We start from the raw sequence: 13082 nt of genomic DNA on the forward strand, positions 1-13082 counted from the left end.
TCTCCTTGCGAACGCCCATGCGAATGGATCCTTCGCACAAACCCGTCGCTGACCGGCGATCCCCTTTGCAGCTGTGCGACACGCTGGTGGATACGCATGCGCAGTTCGGATCTGATCGTCCGCTGTGCGAAAACGCAGCCTAGCGATCAGGTCTGAATTCCCCGGTGTTTGTTTGCAAGGTAGCTGACACCCAGAAATGCTTATTTCTTGAACAGAGAAAATTGCCTTCACGCAGAGCCTCCGTCCTTGCTCCAAATCACTAAATGTGTCTGCTTTTGGACGTGCATGCAACTTAGAATACAGCCTTTGTAGGGCCTTTGGGCATTACTCTCTGCCAAATGCCATCTTAGGCATTACAAACAACAAATAAATGCCATCTTGAGGTTCATGAATAGTTTGATTTAGCCTGTACAACAGGGGTTAGCAAATCAAAAAAGTTAACAATTGGGCAAAACCATGGACCTAGGGGGTCATTCCGAGTTGATCGCTAGCTGCATTCGTTCGCTGTGCAGCAATGAGGCAAAAAAACGGCACTTCTGCGCATGCATATGCGGCGCAATGAGCAAGCGCGACGTACTATTACAACGAACGATGTAGTTTCACACAGGGTCTAGCGATGCTTTTCAGTCGCACTGGCTGCCGCAGAGTAACTGACATGAAGTGGGCGTTTCTGGGTGGCAACTGACCGTTTTCAGGGAGTGTTAGAAAAAACGCAGGCATGCCAGGAAAAACGCAGGAGTGGCTGGGCGAACGCAGGGTGTGTTTGTGACGTCAAAACAGGAACTGAATGGTGTGAATGGAAGAGCAAGTTTTGTGCTACTCCTAAACTGCACAAAAAAAACAACTTTGTAGCCACTCTGCGATCCTTTCGTTCGCACTTCTGCTAAGCTAAAATACACTTCCAATGGGAGGCGGCATAACGTTTGCACGGCTGCTAAAAACTGCTAGCGAGCGAACGACTTGGAATGACCACCCTATTTCAGAGTTGATCGCAGCTAATTTGTTAGCAGTTGGGCAAAACCATGGGGGTCATTCCGAGTTGTTCGCTCGGTAAAAATCTTCGCATCGCAGCGATTTCCCGCTGCATGCGCAATGTCCGCACTGCGACTGCGCCAAGTAAATTTGCTATGCACTTAGGAATTTTACTCACGGCATTTTCATCGTTCTGGCGATCGTAATGTGATTGACAGGAAATGGGTGTTACTGGGCGGAAACAGGCCGTTTTATGGGCGTGTGGGAAAAAACGCTACCGTTTCCGGAAAAAACGCAGGAGTGGCTGGAGAAACGGGGGAGTGTCTGGGCGAACGCTGGGTGTGTTTGTGACGTCAAACCAGGAACGACAAGCAGTGAACTGATCGCAGATGCCGAGTAAGTCTGAAGCTACTCAGAAACTGCTACGAGGTGTGTAATCGCAATATTGCGAATACATCGTTCGCAATTTTAAGATGCTAAGATTCACTCCCAGTAGGCGGCGGCTTAGCATGAGCAAATCTGCTAAAATTCACTTGCGAGCGAACAACTCGGAATGACCCCCCATGTGCACTGCAGGTGGGGCAGATATAACGTGCAGAAAGAGTTAGATTTGGGTGGGTAATTTTGTTTCTGTGCAGGGTAAATACTGGATGCTTTATTTTTACACTTCAATATAGATTTCAGTTTGAACACACCCCACCAAATCTAACTCTCTCTGCACGTTACATCTGCCCCACCTGCAGTGGTTTGCTGGTGTGTTAAAACTCTGAATAACCCCTAATAACCTCTGCTGCAAAAAAAGAGTTTGGGCCCAATTGTAGGTTTATCAAGGATCTATTAAATCCCAAGTCACTGCGATCATACATAGAGAAGATATATATTACTATGTGACAGAGGAGACCAGCAGAGAAAGGTGAGGATGGGGACAAAGAGGAAGAGAGAGGAAAGCTCTGTCTTGGACACACATATGAGCCTTGTATGGACCTCCAGAGCCCAATGTATCTATCAAGCTAGATCCCTGATTCGTTGTATTGTCGCTGCACTCACCGGGGTATATTTACTAAGGTCCCGATTTTGACCGAGATGGTGTTTTTTCTTCAAAGTGTCATCTCGGGAATTTACTAAACTCAAATCACGGCAGTGATGAGGGCATTCGTATTTTTTTGGAACTCAAAGAAAAAAATTACGAATTAATACACCATCGGTCAAATACGCCTGTAATTTGGTAGAACTCGGTAATTTACTAAAAAGTGTAATTCACAAACACTGCCGGCAATAGCCAAACACTGCCGTGAAAAAATACAAATCGTAAAAAAGTGCTAAAATAAAACAGACCTGCTTTTTTTTACCGTGTTCTGATAGGCATGCACGGATCCATGAGATCCGTGCATGTTTATCAGTGGGAAGGGGTGGGAAAGTGTTAAATTTTTTGGAAAAAAATGCGTAGGGTCCCCCCTCCTAAGCAAAACCAGCCTCGGGCTCTTTGAGCCGGCCCTGGTTGAAAAAATATGGGGGAAAAAGTGACAGGGGTTCCCCCATATTTAAGCAACCAGCACCGGGCTCGGCGCCGGGTTCTGGTTCCAAAAATACGGGGTACAAAAAGCGTAGGGGTCCCCCGTATTTCTGAAACCAGCACCGGGCTCCACTAGCCAGATACATAATGCCACAGCCGGGGGACACTTTTATATTGGTCCCTGCGGCCCTGGCATTACATACCCAACTAGTCACCCCTGGCCGGGGTACCCTGGAGGAGTGAAGACCCCTTCAATCAAGGGGTCCCCCCCTCCAGCCACCCAAGGGCCAGGGGTGAAGCCCGAGGCTGTCCCCCCCCCATCCTAGGGCGGCGGATGGGGGGCCGATAGCCTTTTTGCCAAAATTTGAATATTGTTTTTAGTAGAAGTACTACAAGTTCCAGCAAGCCTCCCCCGCAAGCTGGTACTTGGAGAACCACAAGTACCAGCATGCGGTGGAAAACCGGGCCCGCTGGTACCTGAAGTACTACTACTAAAAAAATGCCCCAATAAAAACAGGAGACACACACCTTGAAAGTAAAAGTTTATTACATACATCCACACCTCCAAACATACATACTTACCTATGTTCACACGAGGGTCGGTCCTCTTCTCCATGTAGAATCCATGGGGCACCTGTTGGAAAAATTATACTCACATAATCCAGTGTAGATCGGTCCTCTTCTGTTCTATTTGTAATCCACGTACTTTGCAAAATAAAAAAACGGACACCCGACCACGCACTGAAAGGGGCCCCATGTTTTCACATGGGACCCCTTTCCCCGACTGCCAGGAACCCCCCCTGACTTCTGTCTTAGAGGGTTCCTTCAGCCAATCAGGGAGCGCCACGTCGTGGCACCCTCCTGATTGGCTGTGTGCTCCTGTAGTGTCTGTCAGGCAGCACACGGCAGTGATACAATGTAGCGCCTATGCGCTCCATTGTAACCAATGGTGGGAACTTTGTGGTCAGCGGTTGACCGAAAGTAACCTCACCGCTGACCTCAAAGTTCCCACCATTGGTTACAATGGAGCGCATAGGCGCTACATTGTATCACTGCCGTGTGCTGCCCGACAGACACTACAGGAGCACACAGCCAATCAGGAGGGTGCCACGACGTGGCGCTGTCATGACTGAGGTTTTGTGAACCCGGTGTTAGTGAAGTCTGTGCGGGCGACTGGAGAATTATATGAATACTACCACTGACCTGGTTTGGGAGTGTTGTGGACTCGGGGCTTCTTCCGGTGACTGGGAAGAGGAACCGCAGCAGAGATGGCCGAATCTAGGTTCTCCCCATGCAGGATTAGGTCGGCAGACAGGGGGCACGTGTGAACGCTGAAGGTCTCCTGAAAGACAGAACTGGAAAGGCGCTGATGAATCAGTGAAGAATACCAGGTACAACTGCGCTAAAGTGCACTGGATGCTTGGAGACACTGAGGTACTAGGAGGCACAGAAGTGCTTGGATACACTGGGGTGCGTAGAGACACTGGGGTGCGTAGAGACACTGGGGTGCGTAGAGACACTGGGGTGCGTAGAGACACTGAGATGCCAGAAGCACGGAGATGCTGAAGCACGGAGACGCTGGAGGCACGAGGTGCTGAGGCACGGGGGCGCTGAGGCACGAGGTGCTGGAAGCACGGAGGCGATGAGGCACGGAGGTACTGGAGGCACGAGGTGCTGAGACACCGAGATGCTGGAAGCACGGAGATGCTGGGGGCACGAGGTGCTGAGGCACGGAAGGTGCTGAGGCACGGAGGTGCTGGGGCACGGAGATACTGAGGCACGGAGATACTGAGGTGCTGAGGCACTGAGGTACTGAGTTACTGAGGCACGGAGGTGCTGAGGCACTGAGGTGCTGAGGCACGGAGATGCTGAGGCACGGAGATGCTGAGGCACGGAGATGCTGAGGCACGGAGATGCTGCAGGGATACGGGAGCTCTGGAGACCACAACTACAACAGCAGTAAAGATGAACCACGGCAGCTGTGGTTTTCAGTTGAGACTATGGAATATAATACTGTGCCTTTAAGATGAACCACTGCAGCTGTGCCTTTACTTTGAGACTCGTGGAAATAGTGATCATCAGTGGCAACACAAAAGTAAACCAAACAGGGTAACAAGGAACAGAGTTTTCACAGGAACTAGAGTATAAAGGTTACCTTTAGGGAGCTCAGCTTGAAGACTCACACATAGCTGTGAGTGTGACACAAGGAACTGGCCCAGTTTCTAACTCAGCCTCCTGACTTATACTTCCTGGTCCTTGGTGATTGGTGAGCAGGATTAGGTGATGCAGAGAGTCTCAGGCTGGCAGAGGATTGGACAACTCTGGGTCAGGTGAACAGTCACTGTCATGTGACTACTCTAGCCTAGGCTGTGATGTAGAATGAGGCCTAGCAGGCCGAGAGAACACTGAAGCCTGAACTTCTGCAAAACATAAGATGCTGGCTTTTAGGCCTAAACTTCAGATTGCTGAATTCAGCCTCACACAGGAGATCACCACAGGTGGAGCTAATTAACTATTACCTTTCAGGCAGAGAACTCAGGAAAACACATAGTGCTGACAAGCTGTTTAACTCAGTGAGTAAAAAGACACAGGATCCGGGACAGATGGCAGGGGTAAGTCACCAGATATGAAACCTACAGTCAGGATTGTGACAGTATCCCCCTCTTCAAGGGTGGACTCCGGACACCCATCTTGAATCTTAGAGGAACTTGAGAAATTCATACAGAAAAAATTAGGACCTTCGTTGATGCCTCTTCTTCTTCTTACGGGAACATTTGGTTTTGACCAAGGACAGCGGAATCTCCTGTAAAGAAAAACCTTCCTTAGAAAACATGGGGCCTCCCATAAAAGGAGTAGCATCATGAACTGGATCAAATTCAGAGTCTGAGTCCAAGTCTAATGGAAGATATGAATCTCCCTTAGATACACAGTTTGCAGATGAAAAGGAGGTGAACTGGAGTTTTAAGTTCTCTGGGCTAGGAGAGACTCCAACACGAGCAATTTTAATGGTCGGATTCTTACCGAAGGAGATTCTTAGATTATCCCTGGGAGGACAGCACAAACTTCCTTCTGCATTCCCTTTAGAGCACGATTTTTTTACAGAGTCAGATTCCAAAGGTTTAGGACCAAATTCTTTAACCACAGCATTACTAAAAGTCTGTAAGTCATGGAACACCGGATCATTACTCTCAAAAAGCATGTTGGCCCACTCCAAAGCTCTTCCTCTGAATGCCAGGAACAGATATCGAGTAACGTTGGAAGAAGTTACTGCACCTGAAGGATCAGACTCCATCCGAGAGAGAAATTGTTCAACCAGAGCGGCATATTGCAATAAATCTCCATCAAAGTAAATAGGTGGTAAACCATCAGACGAAAGCTTAGAGGCTGAAACTGGAGAAAACTTTGGCTGGACGAGTAGGACTGGATTGGATCCGAGGATACTCGAATTGGCTGGAGCCAATGGAGACTGACCAGGCTGGTCCTGGAGTATTGCTGGACCGGCAGGAGCCCCCTCTTCACGGGGCTGGGCCGAGGCAAGAGCCCCCTCTTCACGGGGCTGGGCCGAGGCAAGAGCCCCCACTTCACGGGGCTGGGCCGAGGCAAGAGCCCCCACTTCACGGGGCTGGGCCGAGGCAAGAGCCCCCACTTCACGGGGCTGGGCTGAGGCAAGAGCCCCCACTTCACGGGGCTGGGCTGAGGCAAGAGCCCCCACTTCACGGGGCTGGGCAGCGCTCTGTAGACTCCCTGGCTGGGCAGCGCTCTGTAGACTCCCTGGCTGGGCAGCGCTCTGTAGACTCCTTGGCTGGGCAGCGCTCTGTAGACTCCCTGGCTGGGCAGCGCTCTGTAGACTCCCTGGCTAGGCAGCGCTCTGTAGACTCCCTGGCTGGGCAGCGCTCTGTAGACTCCCTGGCTGGGCAGCACTCTGTAGACTCCCTGGCTGGGCAGCGCTCTGTAGTCTCCCTGGCTGGGCAGCGCTCTGTAGTCTCTCTGGCTGGGCAGCGCTCTGTAGTCTCTCTGGCTGGGCAGCGCTCTGTAGTCTCTCTGGCTGGGCAGCGCTCTGTAGACTCCCTGGCTGGGCAGCGCTCTGTAGACTCCCTGGCTGGGCAGCGCTCTGTAGACTCCCTGGCTGGGCAGCGCTCTGTAGACTCCCTGGCTGGGCAGCGCTCTGTAGACTCCCTGGCTGGGCAGCGCTCTGTAGACTCCCTGGCTGGGCAGCGCTCTGTAGACTCCCTGGCTGGGCAGCGCTCTGTAGACTCCCTGGCTGGGCAGCGCTCTGTAGTCTCCCTGGCTGGGCAGCGCTCTGTAGACTCCCTGGCTGGGCAGCGCTCTGTAGACTCCCTGGCTAGGCAGCGCTCTGTAGACTCCCTGGCTGGGCAGCGCTCTGTAGACTCCCTGGCTGGGCAGCACTCTGTAGACTCCCTGGCTGGGCAGCGCTCTGTAGTCTCCCTGGCTGGGCAGCGCTCTGTAGTCTCTCTGGCTGGGCAGCGCTCTGTAGTCTCTCTGGCTGGGCAGCGCTCTGTAGACTCCCTGGCTGGGCAGCGCTCTGTAGACTCCCTGGCTGGGCAGCGCTCTGTAGACTCCCTGGCTGGGCAGCGCTCTGTAGACTCCCTGGCTGGGCAGCGCTCTGTAGACTCCCTGGCTGGGCAGCGCTCTGTAGACTCCCTGGCTGGGCAGCGCTCTGTAGACTCCCTGGCTGGGCAGCGCTCTGTAGACTCCCTGGCTGGGCAGCGCTCTGTAGACTCCCTGGCTGGGCAGCGCTCTGTAGTCTCTCTGGCTGGGCAGCGCTCTGTAGTCTCTCTGGCTGGGCAGCGCTCTGTAGTCTCTCTGGCTGGGCAGCGCTCTGTAGTCTCTCTGGCTGGGCAGCGCTCTGTAGTCTCTCTGGCTGGGCAGCGCTCTGTAGTCTCTCTGGCTGGGCAGCACTCTGTAGTCTCTCTGGCTGGGCAGCACTCTGTAGACTCTCTGGGGCTGGACCCTCTGAACCCCTCTCTGGGGCTGAAGACACGGACGCCCCTCCTTGGGCTGAAGACACGGACGCCCCTCCTTGGGCTGAAGACACGGACGCCACTCCTTGGGCTGAAGACACGGACGCCCCTCCTTGGGCTGAAGACACGGACGCCCCTCCTTGGGCTGAAGACACGGACGCCCCTCCTTGGGCTGAAGACACGGACGCCCCTCCTTGGGCTGAAGACACGGACGCCCCTCCTTGGGCAGAAGACACGGATGCCCCTCCTTGGGCAGAAGACACGGATGCCCCTCCTTGGGCAGAAGACACGGACTCCTCTGTGACTCTAAATGGCTTGAATATTTTTCTCTGGACACCTAACTTGGGATAAGGTCTTTTAATCACCGGACCCCAGTCATAAATTTGAGTCTCTTTCAGAGTAGCCATCTTGATACCCCCATCAGCAGTAGCAGGATCGGCTACTGTGGATGACTTGTAGACATGAGCACTGTGATACTGAGATTTGTCACCATTCCCTGGCTTACGAAGAATGCAGTCTTTAACAAAGTGACTGGAATTTCCACAGTAAAGACAGAGGTGTAGTTCCCTACGCCGCTGACGTTCAGCTTCAGAGAGTTTGGGCCGTGGATAGCTCTGATGAACAACTTTTCCTTGCACAGAGGAAGAGACTCTATTAAGTGGATGGGACAAAACAGGATCAACAACGTTGGTAGTATTCCTGAAGAGATCAGGCATCACAGAAAGAATACTAGACAAAAGTTCTTGTAACTGTAATAACATCTGGTAGAAACACTGCAGTTGGTCAGGAGTCTTAGTGCAGAAGGTCAGAGAATCTCTGGAGAAAGAATTCCGCTGCAGACACTGTGCTAATTGATGCTGAGTCGACTCCAGACCTTCCAAGCGTCCTGCAATATTGCTTAGGAGGTCCTGCGTCAGACAAACACTTTCGGCCGGGTCCATGTGGCCAGTTCCTACTGTCATGACTGAGGTTTTGTGAACCCGGTGTTAGTGAAGTCTGTGCGGGCGACTGGAGAATTATATGAATACTACCACTGACCTGGTTTGGGAGTGTTGTGGACTCGGGGCTTCTTCCGGTGACTGGGAAGAGGAACCGCAGCAGAGATGGCCGAATCTAGGTTCTCCCCATGCAGGATTAGGTCGGCAGACAGGGGGCACGTGTGAACGCTGAAGGTCTCCTGAAAGACAGAACTGGAAAGGCGCTGATGAATCAGTGAAGAATACCAGGTACAACTGCGCTAAAGTGCACTGGATGCTTGGAGACACTGAGGTGCTAGGAGGCACGGAAGTGCTTGGAGACACTGGGGTGCATAGAGACACTGGGGTGCGTAGAGACACTGGGGTGCGTAGAGACACTGGGGTGCGTAGAGACACTGGGGTGCTTGGAAGCACTGAGGTGCTTGGAGGCACTGAGATGCCAGAAGCACGGAGATGCTGAAGCACGGAGACGCTGGAGGCACGAGGTGCTGAGGCACGGGGGCGCTGAGGCACGAGGTGTTGGAAGCACGGAGGCGCTGAGGCACGGAGGTACTGGAGGCACGGAGGTACTGAGCCACGGAGATGCTGGAAGCACGGAGATGCTGGGGGCACGAGGTGCTAAGGCACGGAAGGTGCTGTGGCACGGAGGTGCTGGGAGGCACGGAGGTGCTGGGAGGCACGGAGGTACTGAGGCACGGAGATACTGAGGCACGGAGGTGCTGAGGCACGGAGGTGCTGAGGTACTGAGGCGCTGAGGTGCTGAGGCACGGAGGTGCTGAGGCACTGAGGTGCTGAGGCACGGAGATGCTGAGGCACGGAGATGCTGAGGCACGGAGATGCTGCAGGGATACGGGAGCTCTGGAGATCACAACTACAACAGCAGTAAAGATGAACCACGGCAGGTTACCTTTAGGGAGCTCAGCTTGAAGACTCACACATAGCTGTGAGTGTGACACAAGGAACTGGCCCAGTTTCTAACTCAGCCTCCTGAGTTATACTTCCTGGTCCTTGGTGATTGGTGAGCAGGATTAGGTGATGTAGAGAGTCTCAGGCTGGCAGAGGATTGGACAACTCTGGGTCAGGTGAACAGTCACTGTCATGTGACTACTCTAGCCTAGGCTGTGATGTAGAATGAGGCCTAGCAGGCCGAGAGAACACTGAAGCCTGAACTTCTGCAAAACATAAGATGCTGGCTTTTAGGCCTAAACTTCAGATTGCTGAATTCAGCCTCACACAGGAGATCACCACAGGTGGAGCTAATTAACTATTACCTTTCAGGCAGAGAACTCAGGAAAACACATAGTGCTGACAAGCTGTTTAACTCAGTGAGTAAAAAGACACAGGATCCGGGACAGATGGCAGGGGTAAGTCACCAAATATGAAACCTACAGTCAGGATTGTGACAGGCGCTCCCTGATTGGCTGAAGGAACCCTCTTAGACAGAAGTCAGGGGGGGTTCCTGGCAGTCGGGGAAAGGGGACCCATGTGAAAACATAGGGCCCCTTTCAGTGCGTGGTCGGGTGTCCGTTTTTTTATTTTGCAAAGTACGTGGATTACAAATAGAACAGAAGAGGACCGATCTACACTGGATTATGTGAGTATAATTTTTCCAACAGGTACCCCATGGATTCTACATGGAGAAGAGGACCGACCCTCGTGTGAACATAGGTAAGTATGTATGTTTGGAGGTGTGGATGTATGTAATAAACTTTTACTTTCAAGGTGTGTGTCTCCTGTTTTTATTGGGGTATTTTTTTAGTAGTAGTACTTCAGGTACCAGCGGGCCCGGTTTTCCACTGCATGCTGGTACTTGTGGTTCTCCAAGTACCAGCTTGCGGGGGAGGCTTGCTGGAACTTGTAGTACTGCTACTAAAAACAATATTCAAATTTTGACAAAAAGGCTATCAGCCCCCCATCCGCCGCCCTTGGATGGGGGGGGACAGCCTCGGGCTTCACCCCTGGCCCTTGGGTGGCTGGAGGGGGGGGACCCCTTGATTGAAGGGGTCCCCACTCCTCCAGGGTACCCCGGCCAGGGGTGACTAGTTGGGTATGTAATGCCAGGGCCACAGGGACCAATATAAAAGTGTCCCCCGGCTGTGGCATTATGTATCTGGCTAGTGGAGCCCGGTGCTGGTTTCAGAAATACGGGGGACCCCTACGCTTTTTGTCCCCCATATTTTTGGAACCAGGACCAGGCGCAGAGCCTGGTGCTGGTTGCTTAAATATGGGGGAACCCCTGTCACTTTTTTACCCATATTTTTCAACCAGTACCGTCTCAAAGATCCCGAGGCTGGTTTTGCTTAGGAGGCGGGACCCCACGCATTTTTTTTTACAATTTTAACAATGTTTTATTTTTTACGAAAGGTGCACAATGAAGCCCAGCACGGATCTCACAGATCCGGCCGAGATTCATTGTGTTAAAGTCGGCAGTGTTTTACAATTCACTCCCGTAAAACACTGCCAAAAAATACGAATGACATCGACATCGGTAAATACGAAAATGCAGAATACGACAGCTTAGTAAATTAGTCGTAATAAATTCAAAAAGTTGCAAATTTACACTTTCGATGTCATTCGTGTTTGAACTTTAACCTCATTCGGAAAAATACGAATTTTAGTAAATATACCCCCCCATTTGTATATCAGACACACAGATGTCAGTACAAACACTAAGGAGCTGATTCAGAGGTGAACCCTATTAACATATCTGTTGCATCTTTGTGCGGGATGGTATGGGGATCCTTATCCAGAATACTGACAGCGGCGTCCCAACGCTCAGGATCCCGACACCTACTACGTAATGGGCCCTACACACTGCAGATTAAACAGAACAATATGAACGTTCTCGTTCTTTAATGAACGAGAACTCGTTCATATCGTTCTGTGTGTAGGCACCAACGATTAACGATGTGCGGCGCTGCGCTCGTTAATCGTTGGTGCCCCGTCGTTTATGCATGCAAGCCAATATGGACGAGATTGTCCATATTAGCATGCTGTGCTATGGAGCCGGGTGACGGGGGGAGTGAAGAAACTTCACTCCCCCCGTCACCTCCCCCCGCTGCCGGGTCGCCCGTTGGCCGTATCCGCAGTCAGGCAGCTCGGCGGCGGATCTGCCAGTGTGTAGGGCCCATAAGTATGTAACCCCTAATCCCTAATCTCACTGACCCTAACCCTCCTTACTCCTTACCCATAGCCTAACCCTAACCTTCTCCTCCCGCAGCCTAACCCTAACCTTCCCCTCCCGCAGCCTAACCCTAACCTTCCCCTCCCGCAGCCTAACCCTAACCTTCCCCTCCCGCAGCCTAACCCTAACCTTCTCCTCCCACAGCCTAACCCTAACCTTCTCCTCCCGCAGCCTAACCCTAACCTTCCCCTCCCGCAGCCTAACCCTAACCTTCTCCTCCCACAGCCTAACCCTAACCTTCTCCTCCTGCAGCCTAACCCTAACCTTCTCCTCCCACAGCCTAACCACAACCTTCCCCTTCCGCAGCCTAACCCTAACCTTCTCCTCCTGCAGCCTAACCCTAACCTTCTCCTCCCACAGCCTAACCACAACCTTCCCCTTCCGCAGCCTAACCCTAACCTTCTCCTCCTGCAGCCTAACCCTAACCTTCCCCTCCCGCCAGGGCCGGATCAAGGGTTATGGGAGCCCAGGGGCAACAAAGTTGTGGGGGCCCCCACAACTATGCCCGAGTGCACTCCCGACACACACACACCTCCTCCTTCCATGTACCCCCTACCAACGCTATCTAGCCTCTACTCCTTCTTTCTACCCCCTTCCGTCCTCCATTTACCTCTTGTCAAACACTCTCCATCGCCGTCCTCAGATCTCAAACCATTGGAGATGTGCATTAGCATCCTGGGCAAGGGCACCACTCTCCCACCCCTAGTTACATTCGCTACAGCAGAGGTTCCCAAACGTGGTCCTCAAGGCACCCCAACGGTCCTGGTTTTAAATGTATCAATGCTTGGCCACAGGTGACTTAATTAGCACCTTAGTCAATTTGATTTAACCATCTGTGCTGAGCCATGGCTATACCTAAATCCTGGACTGTTGGGGTGCCTTGAGGACTGTAACCTCTGCGCTACAGGTTACTCAAGCATTCCATTGCATCAACTGTTAAGTGGATTAACCTTTGTGAACCTCCCACTGCATCAATTGGTTACAGGTTGATAAATACTTGTGAGGGCAGTACGGATGGCCCTAACTGTGTGGAGTTTGTATATTCTCCCCGTACTTGCGTGGGTTTCCTCCGGGTACTCCGGTTTCCTCCCACAATCCAAAAATATACTGGTAGGTTAATTGGATCCCAACAAAAATTAACCCTAGTGTGTATGCGTGTGCGTGTACATGTGGTAGGGAAAAATAGATTGTAAGCTCCACTGGGGCAGGGACTGATGTGAATGGGCAAATATTCTCTGTAAAGTGCTGCGTAATATGTGTGCGCTATATAAATAACTGGTAGTAATAATAATAATCATCATCATCATCATCATCATTTAACAGCACCAGTTGTCTACATGTTGGGTCTAGCCCTATACATTCCAAAGTTACATGAACTATGACCAGGGTTTTATACAAATCCTTTATTGTATATTTGTTTTTCTCACAAAATTTCATGACCCCGCAGCGTAAAT

The sequence above is a fragment of the Pseudophryne corroboree genome, chromosome 1 (genome assembly GCF_028390025.1).
Source record: "Pseudophryne corroboree isolate aPseCor3 chromosome 1, aPseCor3.hap2, whole genome shotgun sequence".
In the NCBI taxonomy this organism is placed as follows: domain Eukaryota; kingdom Metazoa; phylum Chordata; class Amphibia; order Anura; family Myobatrachidae; genus Pseudophryne; species Pseudophryne corroboree.